The sequence below is a fragment of the Bos taurus genome, chromosome 10 (assembly GCF_002263795.3).
Source record: "Bos taurus isolate L1 Dominette 01449 registration number 42190680 breed Hereford chromosome 10, ARS-UCD2.0, whole genome shotgun sequence".
Classification (NCBI taxonomy): Eukaryota; Metazoa; Chordata; class Mammalia; order Artiodactyla; family Bovidae; genus Bos; species Bos taurus.
Window position 1 is genome coordinate 26,287,071 of NC_037337.1, and position 15,922 is coordinate 26,302,992.

General features: G+C 43.0%; 1 non-coding gene and 1 pseudogene across 1 annotated transcript; both read right to left on the bottom strand.

Annotated features, from left to right (window-relative positions):
• Positions 1-1,690: 1,690 nt before the first annotated feature.
• LOC783225 (angiogenin-1) lies at positions 1,691-6,850 on the bottom strand. The gene is made up of 2 exons (XR_009496159.1): positions 6,774-6,850; positions 1,691-2,307 (listed from the first exon to the last, which is right to left on the bottom strand). It is a non-coding gene; the product is annotated as an angiogenin-1 (transcript).
• A 5,377-nt stretch (positions 6,851-12,227) lies between these two features.
• LOC539641 (UTP6, small subunit (SSU) processome component, homolog (yeast) pseudogene) lies at positions 12,228-15,093 on the bottom strand (annotated as a pseudogene).
• Between the last annotated feature and the right edge of the window lie 829 nt (positions 15,094-15,922).

A 15,922-nucleotide genomic window follows, 5' to 3' on the forward strand; every position in this document is an offset into this window, starting at 1 on the left:
TCCTCCTGCCAATGCAGGAGAGGCAAGAGATGTGTGTTTGATCCCTGGATTGAGATGATCCCCTGTAGTAGGAAATAGCAACCCATTCCAGTATTCTTGCCTGGAAAATCCCATGGACAGAGGAACCTGGTGGGCTGCAGTCCATGGGGTCACAGAGTCAGGCATGACTGAGTGACTATCACTTTCCAATATTCTTGCCTGGAAAATCCCATGAAGAGAGGAGTCTGGCCAGCTACAGTCCATAGGGTGGCAAAGAGTCAGATGTGACTAAACAGTTAATACACATGACCACTGATTGGGATTCCCTGGTGGCTCAGATGGTAAAGAGTTGGCCTGCAGTGTGGGAGACCTGAGTTCGATCCAAGAGATATGGGTTTGATCCCTGGGTTGGGATGATCCCTTGTAGTAGGAAATGACAACCAATTCCAGTATTCTTGCCTGGAAAATCCCATGGACAGAGGAGGAGCCTGGTGGGCTACAGTCCACGGGGTTGCAAAGAGTCAGACACGACTGAGCGACTTCACTTTCACCCCTGATTGGAAAACCAGAAAAAAAAAAAAAAATTCAGATAGTCTATCAAACATTGTTAATATCTTGCTTCTTAAGGATTTTTTGATTTTTATAGTAAGACAAATTTTCCAATAACGAGGTTTGGAAAATTCTTCTTCCTACTTTGGAAAGAAATGATAATGTTTTCTATTTTGAAATAGATGAACCAGTAACCTACTCCTCCATCCCTTCCTCCATAAATTGAATACTTTCAGTGAGGCTGGGCTCTGTGTGGCACCAAGGCGTATATACCACAGGCGTATAACCCAAGTATTGAGGAACCAGGGCTTTTGGTCTATTTCAGGGCATTAGGCAGCAGGGGAGGCCACCATGGGGAATACTCTGACCATGATAGTCATTCATAAAATGGCAGAACTAGTGATGCATAACTGTAGTTTATTAACTACTTTCTAAGTAAGATATCCAGGTATCTGTTGATGAAATTAGGTAACACTGAACTCAGGGATTAACTAGCATATTTTACAGAGACTGTCTGTTAACTTAAGCTTGTATTTATTTGAAAACATATCAAGTTGAAGAACAAAGGAAAAGCTTGAAATCTTTGTATGACCTTCCTAAGACCTCAGAGTTACTAGACAACAGTTAATAAAATATTAAAGAGAAAATAATGTAGTAATCAGTCTTTTATCTTTATATAAAATAATCATGAGAATATCCAAGTGTTCCAATCAAAACAATATCAAATTATTTTCTACTTAAGGTAAGAGGTGGCTACCCTAAATGGGTTTTGTTATTTATGCAGGATTACCAATGTGTGGGTGGGTGTGTTTGTGTGTATGTGTGAGAGAGAGAAAGAGGGAAAGAAAGTGTAATTTATCTGTTGGTATTTAGTACTAAACTCTTCTTCCTAAGGCTTAACATTTGTAAAAGTAATATTGGCTTATTAGGTGACAGCAAAAACAATTTGCTCCTCCTAAAAATTCTGCTTAGGGGCCTTAAGCCTTGGAATTTTCCCAACAATCTCTGTAAGATGAATTTAACATTTTTACCTTCAGTGAAAAGTAACATCCACTCCTTGAATGCCTGATCAGGAACTGATTGACAAGGAAAAAGGCATTGTTTTCCCATCCAGCCCTTTCAATTGAACAGGGAAAATGGAGAAAGATCAATAGACCAAGAATCAGTGAGAAGACTCAGAGACATTTTTATTAATGAAGTATATTCTAAAGCAGAAAAGAAAAGGTCAGCAGCTCATTTTCTGGATTCCTAGCAATGAATGTTGCCACGGTGTAAGGGGGAAATGCTACGAAGGAAGAGCAGAACCAGCTCTGGACTACTTGTGTGGAGGGACAAAGGACTCATAAAGTGGACGGGCCAGCCCTTTTCACAGCCGATAACGATGACTCTGTAGTCTTTGGTGGCTTTGTAATGGCATGGAGGCCGGGTGGACCCTCCTTTATGCTTGCAAATGGTGACCTGGAAGGGAGACTTGCTTATTCTGAGATTGCCTCCGTAAGGTTTTCCATTCTTATCTTTACAGATGTCCTTGATGTCATTCTTGTTGCCATGAACAAAGGTGTTGATGCTTTTGCAGGGTTTGGTCAGGTGTCGTTTCTCCATCATCGTTTCACAGTATTTGTTATCCCGGCCCTTTGGACTACGATCATAGTGCTGAATCAGGAAGTGTCGGTATCTGTGGTCATCCTCAGCCAGGGTCAGTGGTGTCAGACCCAGTCCCAGCATGAAGACCAAAAACAGGGGGCTCAGGCCCATCACCATCTTTTCCAACAAAGGCTCCTGCCAAGGGCAAAAGGAGATGTAATAAAGGCACAGAACAGAATTGCCAAATTAGGCTAAAAGGACAAGGATTTTTCTCTCTGGCAGGACGACATGAATCAGGTATCCTCTGTCACTAGATATATTTTTTTCTTTTCCTTTCCTCAGTCGTCTCATATGTCTTCTCAATTGATTCCTTTGGAACATCTATAAAAATGTTTCCTGAATACATACAACTTCCAAGTACAACCGCTGTTTCCTATCCTGGAGGATCACTGAGAATTTACCTTTCTATCAGTTGTTGCAATTCAAAATCCACTCACATTCTTTAATTCATTTATTAACTAATTTAATAACAAGCACTACATAAGCCCCTATTGGGTACCAGGCACTGTGCTGGGTCCCAGAACACAAAGACCATTAAGACACATCCAGTGCCTCGCTAATCCATGGGGAAAGGACGGGAGTGCCAATTTACTGCAAAGAGACAGTAAGATATACTCTGAGAGCTAAGAAGAAGGACTTTCAGGAAACCTTGAGCCCAGGGAAGGGTTATCAGAGAGGACTGGTGAAGACAGCATTCCCGAACAAGTCAATCCATCAGTTGACTGTGAGAAGAGTAGTGAGAGCAGTTTCACCCCGAGGTGACAGTAAACAGACCTAATTCCCCAAGAAGTAGACTTCCCTAGTGGTTCAGTTAGTAAAGGATCTGCCTGCAATGTAGGAGACCCGGGTTTGATCCCTGGGTTGGGAAGATCCCCTGGAGAAGGAAATGGCAACCCATTCTGGTGTTCTTGCCTGGAGAATCCCATGGACAGAGGATATTGGCGGGCTACAGTTTATGGGGTCTCAAAGAGTTGGACACAACTGTGCAACTTTTGCTTTCACTTTTTCATGATTTTTTGGCAATCACACATGCAGCAAAATTCTTATAATGGGATGAAAGTTTGACCTTAAATTTATTCTTAGATATACTATAATCTTTGCTATGCTATGCTATGCTAAGTCGCTTCAGTCGTGTCCGACTCTGTGCAACCCCATAGACCGCAGCCCACCAGGCTCCCCCGTCCCTGGGACTCTCCAGGCAAGAACACTGGAGTGGGTTGCCATTTCCTTCTCCAGTGCATGAAAGTGAAACATGAAAGTGAAGTCGCTCAGTCATGTCCGACTCTTAGCGACCCCATGGACTGCAGCCTACCAGGCTCCTCTGTCCATGGGATTTTCCAGGCAAAAGTACTGGAGTGGGGTGCTATTGCCTTCTCTGACTATAATCTTTATGAATCCTAAATTGAAAGATAAATGGTATAGTGTCATAGACATTAAATTATTATTTTTATATTGTGCTTTTCTTGTGTGTAAGTCAGTAAACATATTTTCATATTAAATATTTTTGTAGCTCTTAAAGAGGCCACCAGTTGTAGCACTAAGCCTGTCATGATGCTAAACAGTCCTGGGAGTACAATTGTGACTCTAGAAATATAAGAGCATTTGGGGTTCTACAGTTTACATGGGAAGCCATGTGACAGGCTGAGTGAAATGATCTCCCTTTCTAATCAGCATCTGGCATTGATCTTTATCTGTTTATCATGCTATAGACAAATTTGGTATATTGCCAAAGAATTACCAGATTATACACCAAGAAATTCTTTGGTCATTCCTCAATATTGAAATAGTCCCTGAAAAGGTTTCCATTAAGCACATAAGAGTATCATTTGTAATAGAATTAGCAAAAATAATTTGGGGAGGTTAGCAAGAAAGTGGTAGACGACTGGGAGAGTCACACCTAAAAGAGCAACAAGCCGTCCTACGGGGCCACTGCTCCGCCACAGCCGCTGGGCTGCCATGCTCCCCATGCACTGAGCTCTTTACATTTACATGGTATTTTCAGTCTCCTGGGTGCGTATTTTCTTCCTAGTATATAGGAAGACATTTTTCTTGAATTGTAATCAGTTAAGTCTCTTGCTCTGCAATGGACAAAATATTGCCTTTTAACATCAAAAGCAGTTGTAGAATGGCAGGCTGTCAAGGGTGGAAGTATCCTTAATGGTCACACTGTGAACAGAGGCTGGAATCCCAGAGTTCAAAAATCTAGTAGAACCTGAGCTGGTCGTACCCAAAAGAGTCATTAGGTGGCAACGATGGATAGAAATGTTGTTTCCCTCTCTTAGAGGAAACGGTGGGTCCTTGTAGGAGTCAGTATTGTACAGGGGATATCGTTGATGACAGAAAGGGGTGTGAGCTGGCAGGCTCAGCAACAGTCTCTGTCCAAACACTCTATGCTTTAGACATATATTATTCAACTTGAATCATACTGCCTGCCTCACAGCAGACCCTCAGTAATAAATGTTTTAGTGAGTGATGTCATTTTCCTCTCCAGGTATAAACTTATCTATGAAATGAGAGTTGCTAGCTATAAAAGTTTGAAATTCCGTGGCTCTCATTAAGCATAAGGGAGCCATTCTAATTTCACTAGCAAAAGTCCAGTGAGCATGGAATTGTAAAGATAAGTTTGTACAGATTTAGTTGGTGTCACAAGGCACCAGCTGAAAGAAGAGATGTCAGGGTGATCTGAGCCCAGTCTCACTGGTGTGCATCATCCTTTAAGGCTCAGTGTGTAAGCCCAGCCCTCTTCACCTCTAGTTAAGATGCTGACCCTACCTCAGGGTTGGCTCCCTAAAAAGGTACTTGTTTGTTGGGAGGTTGAAGGTCCTCATGTTCCAGTCTGGGGAGGTAAAGGAATATCTTTATTTCTGATGTACAAAATTTGCACATTCATCCTGTAACAACTCAGCTAAATTTTGCTTAGGCTTATTGCAATCTTGGGGGCTTCCCCAGTGGCTCAGTGATAAAGAATCTGCCTGCAATGTAGTAGCCTTAGGAGAGTGAGGTTAGATTCCTGGGTTGGGACGATCCCTTGGAGGAGGGCAAGGCAACCCATTCCAGTATTCTTGCCTGAGAATCGCATGGGCAGAAAAGCCGGAGGGGCTACAGTCCATGGGGTTGCAAAGAATCTGACATGACTAAAGTGACTTAGCATGCATGTGCTCTAATCATGACTCCCTGAGATATCCAGAAACCAAACCCTAGCAAACACACACCATGGCCACCTTTATTTAACATCTGCTCCCCCACTCACACCTTCCACACTCGTGTTTGCGATTCTAAATTTCCCAAAAAGAAAGGTAAAATGGAATTGGAAAAAAACAAATAAGAGACAGAATATTTGTGGGAAAAAAACAAATAAGGACAGAATATTTATGGTACAGAATCTGCATAGGCCAAAAGTGCAGGGCCTCACATTTGGTCAAGGATTGTCAGACTCATTTAGACAGATCCTTCTTCACCCAAGCACACAATCATCAGGTCCTTCTAGATCCAAGCACTTAACTGTCAGTGGAATTTGTTCCAAATGTTCTTTAGACTAACTTTATCCTGTGTCTCAAACCAATCCCTTGGTCTTTATAAAAATTAACATTCTCTTCCTTTCCCCACAGGCAATATTTTGTACTCAACAGATCCATAAAAATTTATGCACCAAAAAATTACCTTGACATTGGATTATGAGTAACTACAGCCAGTGTACCTTCCTTTGAACTTTGGATGTGCTCCACTTACTTTATTTTCAAAGAGCATCCAAGAACTTTCTCTTCCTTTTTTTGTTTGCACTGTATGATTTGTGGGATCTTAGTTCCCTGACAAAGGAATGAACCCACACCCTTGGCAGTGAAAAGCAAAAAGTCCTAAACACTTGGACTGACACGGAATTCCCCCGAAACTTTCTAAAGGAAAGTAAATAGCAGGGAAGGAGATAAGACTGAGCACGCACGCATGCACATTATAAGAAAACAGTGTTAGGACTTCCCTGATGGTCCACTGGCTAAGACTCCAAGCTCCCAATGCAGGGGCTTTCCATCCCTGGTCAGGAAAGTAGATCCCTTATGCTACAGCTAACGATCCTACATGTGGCAACTAAAAAAAAAAAAAAAAAAAGATCTGCCATGCTGCAGCTAAAAACAAGGATGGAAGATCTCCCATGCCTCAGCTAAGACCCAGTGCAGCCAAATAAATAATAAATATTAAAAAGGAAAGAAAGAAAACAGAGCTAAAAATAGACTTCTGTTTTTCCCTTGTTAAGCCACATACACTGTCTGTGTCTGGGGTGGGGGTGGGGCCTTCCAGATGCCCTTCAGCCCCTGCATCTCCTTCTTTGGGGATTTTATCACAATTTAGGAATCTCTCCTAAACCTCCGCTTGCTTCCAGCTGCACTAGTTTGCTTTTATCAACATATATAATATCCCCTAAAGAAATCTGTTTTCATTTTAGACTTTGGAACCTAATTCATTTTCTTCTGAATTCATGAGCTTGGGCCCAGAGGCTTTAAAAGGGTGGGGGAATAGGTTCATTGAGATGGATGGACATCTAGAAATAACATATAAACAAACAAACATATATAAAACAATAGATTATCCAGATGGAAGAATCTTACAAAAATCTAGAAGTTTCCTTCCAACTGCAGAGGGATTCTGTTTGTTCCCGGAGACAGGTTCCAGCTGAGTGAACCTGGAGGCCCCTCCCAGTTCTGATCATACAGTGGTCAGATGGACAGGGTGGAGAGAGGAGATCTGAAAATCCCCAGTCTTGTCAGGGACACACAAACCAAGGACACTACTCTTGGACAAAACATGGAGAGTCATTCACCTCTTCCTTGGGCCCAACTGGGTCAAATATTAACTCACTTGAATGGATTAGAGATTTGTTCTAGGAGGCAAAACTTGATAAATGTGGCCTTTCGTCCCCAAGTTGGCTTTTTCTGACATCCCTGGTTCTTACTCCTGCCCAAGACAGGATTGAGGTTTCATTGTTCCCATGCAATGATCTGGATCCCAAAGATGTTGTTTCTTGGGCCAGCTCCAAGAACTGCCTTGCAAAAGCCTGCAGAGCAGATGGGTCCCCCAGGAGGATGCTGCTCCACTGTACTTTCTGTTTACCCACAGAATTTTGTCTCATGAACAGGTGCTAAGTAGGTTTTATAGAACCAGGAAAGCACTTCCAGAGAAGGTTATGTGACAGCTGTTAGCACCCTGCACCTGACCTCAACCTCGCAGCTATTAACCTTCAGAAATACCCTTATCCTGGACTTTCTGTTTCCTTTCTTCTTTACCTGTCCACAAACGACTAACTGTGAGCACCCGATATTTTGTTGTAAAATTGTCTAACTCCACCATCAATGCAACACTGACTTGTATCCGCTCACAAAATGGCTATGTTGCCTGCATAGAAAGTGGACCCAAGGGTACCAGGATCACTTTCAGATCCTATGGTTTCAAATATCAGGTAGTGTCAGGGGACATTCAACTTTAAGGAATCCTATATGTTGCTTTCTTCCTTTGTGTGCTGTTTCTCAAGGGCCCTCTGTTCCTTATCAGTTCCTGGAAAACAGGAACGAGCAGAGCTGCACACAGTTCTCAGGACTGAGGTCAGGAGACAGAGCTCACGCATGGATTCCCTTCAGTGACCTTGTACTTTACTGTAAACTATTCAGTCATGTCCCTAATACTCAGGATGTGGATTGTCTTCTGGCCCTGTGACGATTGTTATTCACCTGGTTCTGTTTTTGCTCAACTTTATTTTTGCTACTTAAAGCTTCCTTGTATGAAAATATATAAGTATATGCTGTTACAAATAACGCACCCTTGTTTCACTCGAGACTTGGGTCCCCCGAGTCCCTCTTCATCGACTTCAGTCCCCAGGTCCCGGTCTGTAAAGACCATAGCAAGGTAGCAGCAGGAGGCCAGCTGTCTCGCAGACCCCAGCAACCACCTTCACTGGTGTTGGGTCTAGGACACTGCTATCTTATTAAAAATTACCAGCCTTCTCTTGTCATTCACCCACCTCTACATTTCCAGTCTCCCTGCACTTTAGGCATTGGCTCAAGACATGCTACCTACCAGTAAAACAAATGCACTTGACATCATCATAATACTTGTAATAATCAGTGTTACCTTGCATTCTACGAAAAGCTCATATATTTAACCCTCACTAGAACTATGTGAGGCAGGTATTATGTAAGTCAGTTCTTCTTATGAGGAAACTCTGAAATCAAACAGCAGGGGAACCTTGATGGAAACAATCCTTCCTCTTTTTTTACTAATAACTTTCTTGCTTCGTCCAGTTTCTGCCTATAAAACCCTTCCACTGCCAGCTCCTCGGAGCACCTCTCTTGTATACTAGATGAGATGCTGCCCCTTTCATCAATGATTTTACAAAACCAATTGAATCTTCAAATTTACTCAGTTGAATTTTGGCTTTTAAGAGAACAAAGAGAAGTAGCAGGATGTAGGGCCTCTACTGGCATCAAACAAGGCATCCAGACACTCACTTTCCTCTTCTGAGCAAACACCCTGTTTGAGAGGAGCACCTATTCTAATTAGTTTTTATCACTTTTTAAATATAAACTGAAGAATTGAGTTTCGGAAAGTTTTCAACCATTACAAACCGCACAGCTGGGACTGTACTGGAAGAGGATGCCAGATGAAGTTACATCAGTAAAGAGGAGAAGTTGATGCCAGGGTATAAAGCAGCAAAGGATAGCCCAGCTCTGTTGTTTGGTGGCAATGCTCCCAGGGATATGAAGCTGAATCCTTCTTAGTTTATCATTCAGAGAACCCAAGAGCCCTTAAGAACATAGCCAAGGGTACTCTTTCTGTTGTATGTGAGAGTAACCCCAAAACCTGGGTTACGCAAACCATTTTCCAGGACTGGTTTTTCCATCACTTTATCCTAGAGGTAGAGAAATATTGCTTGGAGAAGGATATCCCATTCAACATTCATTTGCTGCTCAGCAGTGCTCCCAGACACCCCCCATTCATGGCTGACTTTCATCTCAACATCAAAGTAGTGCATCTGCCACTGAATACTACATTGCTCATCCAACCTAAAGACTAGGGAGTTACACTGACTTTCAGGAAATATTATTTATGTCATATTTTTCATCAGGCAGTAAAGGCAAGTGACAAATCATGAACAACTTTGTGCCAATTTTGGAAGGACTATAATATCTACAAGGCCATAAAAAATTTTGATTTTGCTTGGCGTGAGGTTCCAATGTTACTGAGAACGGGGTTTGGAAGCACCTTTGCCCACAGTTTGTTCACAATTCGTGGGTTTGAGAAGGTGAATGAAGAGTCCAAAGAGGTCTTCAGTGACTTAGTGACCCTCAGTGAGAAGCTGGACTTAGATCCACAAGAGGACAATTTCACCGAACTCCTTTCTGTGCAACACAAGGAAGTTACTAATGAAGACCTGATGGAACTGGAGGCCCAGAGAAAGGACAAAGGGACACAAGAGGAAGAAGTAACTGAAGAACTGATGAAATTCACGACACAAGAAATGGCAAGGGGATTTTCTTTACTTGAGGAGACACTGTTAGTTTTTGAGCCACAGGACCAGAGCATAGAAAGACACACAAAGCTTGCAGAAACTGTTCAGAGTGCAATCCAGTGCTTCTGTGTCACTTAAAATGAGAGTAGAAGGGCTACTACCCAGACATCACTGGATCATTTTTACAAGAGGGTAGGTAGAATTGAAGCTGCAATACTTTGGCCACCTGATGCGAAAAGCTAACTCATTAGAAAAGAGTTTGTAAAGTTAAAAAATAAAAAACAAGAAAAGAGCCTGATGCTGGGAAAGATTGAAGGCAGGAGGAGAAGGGGACGACAGAAGACAAGATGGTTGGATGGCATCACCAGCTCAATGGACATGAGTTTGAGCAAGCTCCAGGAGATGGTGAAGGGCAGGGAAACCTGGCATGCTGCATTCCATTGGGTTGCAAAGAGTCGGACACGAATGAATGGCTGAACAACAGGTAGAATTGAATCCAGCAAGGAACCAGAACCTGTGCCATCAATGTCACGTATGAGTGAAATTCAGCCTGTCCTCCATCTCCTATTGCTGATAATCTTTCAGCTGAACCATCTCCCACCTCCTCTCCCTCCTCTGTCAGTAACTCTTCTCGTCTGTTCACTCGATGCCAGCCCCTATATGCCAGCTGTTGTACTGTACTACTCTACTTTTCAAGGTACCGTACTGTAAGATTAAAATTTTTTTATTTTTACATTAATTTGTGTGAAAAGTATTATAAACCTGTTATACTATAGTACTACACTGCAGGCTGTGTCAGTTGCTTCCCTCAGCTAACTTTTTTGGACTAATGAAAAAGAGGACTTACAAACATGCCCTCAGAATAGAACTCCTTCCTATGTAGGAGACTTACTCTATTTTGAAACTATGCCAATACCCTGTTCTTTATCAAACTATCAACTTATTCATTTATTATATCAGTGTAGCATCATGGTTTCTCACTTTTTTAGTTGTTTATGTTATCTGTTATTTTCATTATTATCTTGATGCTCAAATTGTCACAGATTTGGCCATTGGGAGCCCCTTAAACTGACTTCTGTGTCCTTTTGACGTTCCCATCATTCTTTGGGTATTTCCTTGCTTTCTGGTTAAAGATATTCTAGTCTCCTCTTCTGCACTCCCTATCCCAGCCCTGAAGGCAGCCATTTCTTCAGGGAGCCATTTCTCCAAGGCTCTTTTAAGGATGGTACATAGTATTTAAATAAAAGCCAAGTTCTGGCTAAAAGCTAAGCATGCTTATCACTCTTGGGATGTTGCTATTACCAGACTTTTTGAGTGAACACATTGAGGAACTGTGTATACATAAATTTACACACATTGACAAAAGTTGCAGCAGAACCAAGAAAGCAGAGGGGGATTAAGGATTAGCCTTTCTGGAGAATGAAATTAATATTCAGGAAGCAAGAACACAAGCCAGATCAGATTGCAATGAGGGAAGGCATTGACACTGTTAAATGCAAAGCTCAAAGCAGATCAGCCAGTAGGTCAAGAAGCTTAGCCTAGTGATTCCTTAAAAGACCCCACTTAAGTAGATGTGAGACTTGTCTCCTAAACTCCCTAAGGCTGACTCTCTTCATCTTAGATGCCTGCCTTGACTTCCCCACCCATATGGCTTGTCTCTTGACTATATCCCCACCTGTGGAGAAAAGAGCAGTGTTGGACCCGTGGAACTGTCCTAGGGATTAACACCAGGAAGAAAGCAGAAGATGGAAGATGTGTGACTCAAGAAATTTCTAAGCAAATGACTTTTTTCGAGACATTTCTTCCTTGGTAGAACCAGCATGGGATGCCTTTTAAGGAGAGGGAAGGGTTCTGTTTGGACTAGCAGCCTTCTTCCTAAACAGGTTGCCCTGTCTCCTCACCCTGCCTCCTTGCTCCTCACTCTAGCTGCTCTGATATAAGTGCCCCTGATGTTAACCCAGTATGAGTCCCCAGGCCTCTAACTCAATAGGTGGGGTGAGCAGCAACGCCTTCTCCCACCACAGGGCACAGCAGGAAGAAGTAGAAGGGGGAAATCCAAGGCTAGAGGAAGAAGGGGATTGTTTCACAACGAGAAATTGAAGCCCTTTGGGGGGTCCATCCCCAGGGTCAGGTCCCCATGCACGGCACACCAGGCGACACTGTGTAGTGACAACTCTGCCCTGGGGAGGTGGGGATCTGACACTGGCTTCTGCACCAAGACACAAGTGTCTGACCTTGGGTCTACCCTGACCCTCATTCTCCTCAGGTGTATAATGGGATGCCAGCAGGAAGGTTCTTTCCATTGCTTGTGTCTCGTCCATCCTTGAGTTCAAGGTAACTGTCTATATATTTTTTTAATAAATAGAAATGCTTTGCATGATAGTCAAGAGACGTCCCCCAAGGCCTACATTTTATTTCTGTGTTATCCCCGGTGCCACAGAGAAACTTGGAATTTTCTAAACACACAGTGCTCAGCCATATGTGTAATGTCTCTGGCCTTTTTTTCTCTCTGAATTGCCTATCCTCTACCCCTAATTGCAGGTGTGGATCCTATTTATGCTTTTTTTTTTTCAATGGAATGCTATGGATTTATTTCACATTTTCAAGGCTATTTATAACATGGAAATAACATGGAAAACAACATAATATTAAGTGAAACATTGTAAGTAAAACTGTACTGAATGCTTCTCCCAGTAACATCATGTTACGCTGAAGGATATACAACTCAAACAACTGCTTCTTTTGCTCCAAGAATGCCCATCTCTGCTGTAAGCTACCCTCCATCCTTGCCTCTGAAGCCCTTCTCTAAGCTCCTCCCTACCCCTGCCTTTCCTTGTTACTGGGTCTCTGCAGTGCAAACATTTCTCTCCAGATCAGTCCCAGAGACAAAAACACTTTTGTAATTTCTTATAAATCTTCTTAAAGGACAACTTTCCCCCTAATACCTAGCACCCTATTCTGCTGCTTCAACCAGCTCAGGACATCAGCTCTATTCCTTTAACCCCCACTTCCATCCCAAAAGCTTGTCTTCTTTCTTGCCCATGACAGGGACTCAATGAACGAATGAATAAATGATCTAACAGTATAAATCCAATTCTAACAAAGGAAATCATACGAGTGAGTTTAAGTCCAGATGATAAAACTGCAACATTACTCTATCCCCTCCATACTTTTACACTAAATGCACACCACATATACTTTTATAAGGAGAAAATAAACAGAACTGTGTTTTCCTCTCCATTTTAACTGAACCTGAGGTCTAGATTAGAGCTACTCAAGCATGACAAGGTGTAGTAAAACAAGATCAGTTACATCGTTTCCATGTATTCTGAAAAACATTTGGGATCTTCATAGGTCTGGCCTCAACAACTGGCTTCTGGCCATTAAACAGCTGCTCCCTTTTCTGGAATTCAAGATTAACACGTCAACAAAATTAAAGCAGGCCTCAAAACGAGACACCATCTCAGCAAACTGCAGATGACTGCATAAAACAAATCTGCCCGGAGGGCTTCTAGCACTATTTCACAAAGGTGACTGTGCTCTTCCTCTTTTCACAAAACGGCCGGCTTGATACAAAGCATGTTTAGCCATAAACTGCTCTATTGACTCTCCCTGCAACATTTTCATGGCTCGCCAATAGATCTGTCCCCAGTTCTCAGGTCTACCAAGCGGGTGGTTCAATTCTTCTTTGATGTGATCCATCCAGAGATCAGAATCATTAGTTCCAAATTCTCTCAAAGCCCTTTCATAATACTCTCTTAAGTTCTCCATCTTACAGGATTCTTGCTCCTTCTCAAACTGGATCATCTTCCTGAAAAAATCAACTGAAAATGGACGGTTTTCCTGTAAACTTTTAAACACATCTCTGGCCTTTTTGTAACCACCACTTCGATAAGCCCAATTCAGATACATTTCCTTCACAGGGACTGAGTCAGCTCCTGGGAGACCAAAGATATCTCTCTTATAGATTGCTTCAGTTTCTTCTTGCTTTCCAGCATCTTCACTCCACTGGGCCCAAGTAAGCCACAATGGAAGGCAAATCTGAGGTTTCAGGTACTCAAAGGCTTGCTCAAAACCCTTGGACATCTCGTGGCTCTCTGACGTAATCAGGGCCTCCAGCTTCACCTGCCACATCTCCACTGATTTTTTGAACAATTTCACCCCAGCGTCTGCCACCTCCAGGGATTCCTTTAACAACTGGTGATGCAGCAACAACTTGCTCAACTGCCTGTACTGGAGTTCTGGTAAAAGTTTGAGCTCATGTGCCTTCCAGAATGCAACCATGGTTCTTTCCAGACTCTTCTTTCTGAGGAGGCGACTGCTTGTCTTCTTAGTAAACCTCTCCATGCAGAAGTTCATGTAACATTTCCACATAGCCTCTGTGGGCACAGTTTTTACCGCTTCCTCGTACACAGCACAGCTCCTCTCCTCCCGGCAGCCCACCTCCTTTGCTTTGGCTTGTTTGGTTGTAGGCAGCTCTTCTACTGGCTGTGATTCAATCACTAATTCTTGCCGGGCCACATAGTCCCAAGTGATGGGGTCATCTGCGTGCAGAGCCTTAAGGTCATTGTAAATTTCTCTTTGCAGATCTTTGGCAAAGTTGAACAGCCGTGCCACTGAAAGCAGTGACACACGAAATTTTGCACTTTTAATTACACTTGTAGAATTCTTATAGATGATCCATGCCAACTCGCCCGTAAGGATTTCTTCAGCATGCTCGAGATTCCCCACATCCATGTTGGCTTTTTCAAACTCTTGCTTTTCCTTCCTCAATTTTTCAGCATGCATCAGCTCCATCCTAAAGTATTCTTCATAAAGTTTCGGGCAACGTGGGTGAAAGCGCAGAGCCCGAAGAAATAACTGTCTTGCACTTTCTGAAGAAAAGCGGTCTTCCAGTTCCCATTTGGCCGCCAAAATCCACAAACCTGGCTTGTTTGAATGAAAGGCCAACAAGCAAGAAAATATCTTGCCAAGGTGAACGTTGGAAGCCCACTTCCTACAAAAGGCTATAAAAGACAGCCAAAGTCGAACATCATCTTTCCACTTAATTGATGCACGTCGGAAGACACTCTGTATCCGATGTATTATAGGATCCTCAATCTCATCCTTCTTAAATGTATATCCAACGCGAGCTCTCCTTTTCTCGATCAGATCCAAAAGATTAATTTCATACTGAACATATCTGATAAAGTCATCCTTTAAAAGACTTCTTCGCTGTATTCTGTATTCTAGTTCTAAAGCCTTCCTAATGATTGCCTTAATCTCCGCATGACTGAAGAGTCCAGTGCGCTCCAGCTGTTGTAATTCGGGAAGTCGATCCTCTACACGTTCCTGAATTACTTCCGCCATGATAGCCGAACTCCACAACCCACCAGAGCTCCTCTCACTGATGACACGCGAAGGAAATGGCCTATTTATGTTTAAAACTCTCCCCAAGGAAATCTTTGCTCTGGAACCTTCCCTGATTCCCCCTCACTCCACCCCTTTCTTCCTGTTGCTTCATAATAACTCCACCCTCACCTCTCCTGGAGTTCTTCTCAAGGTCTGGTTTATATTATGACTCTAGAGGTTGCATCTGTTGGGGAGAATTCTTAGCACTTGGGTCTTAACCATAGTTCATGATTTACTTGCTTAGCTCTTCTCAGGAGAAGACAGGTATCTGGCTCCGGGGGAGAGTGCAGATTTGACGTTCCTAGATCCCTCAGGTGCCCTGTCCTCCTCTCTTACCAGCTGTTGCCTTTCACACAGGCGTTCTGGTCAACAATTAATGCCCCTGTGATAAGCCACCAGAAGAGCTGGCACAAGTGGCTATCCCTGATGTGACAGTCGGGTCACTGGGGCTTGCTCTAGGGGCAAGAAGGATCGGTGGTGGTAAAGGTTGCTGCTGCTGCTAAGTCACTTCAGTCGTGTCCAACTCTGTGTGACCCCATAGATGGCAGCCCACCAGACTCCTCCATCCATGGGATTTTCTAGGCAAGAGTACTGGAGTGAGTTGTCATTGCTTTCTCCGGTGGTAGGGGTTGGGTCTCCTAAAATAGCTGAAGCCCAGAGACCACTGAACAACCCAGATTAATTAGGTAATTAGGTCTTCTCCAATCAGGAACTACAGACACCCAGGTCTTTCTCTTCTCAGGTACCTACCTATGTCTGACCTCACTTTAAGAAGACCCAGGACTGGGAACTGGAGTGGGAAAGGACATATGAAGAATGTGTGTGTCCTTGGGCTGAGGAAACAGTGATAATGTGGAGAGGCTG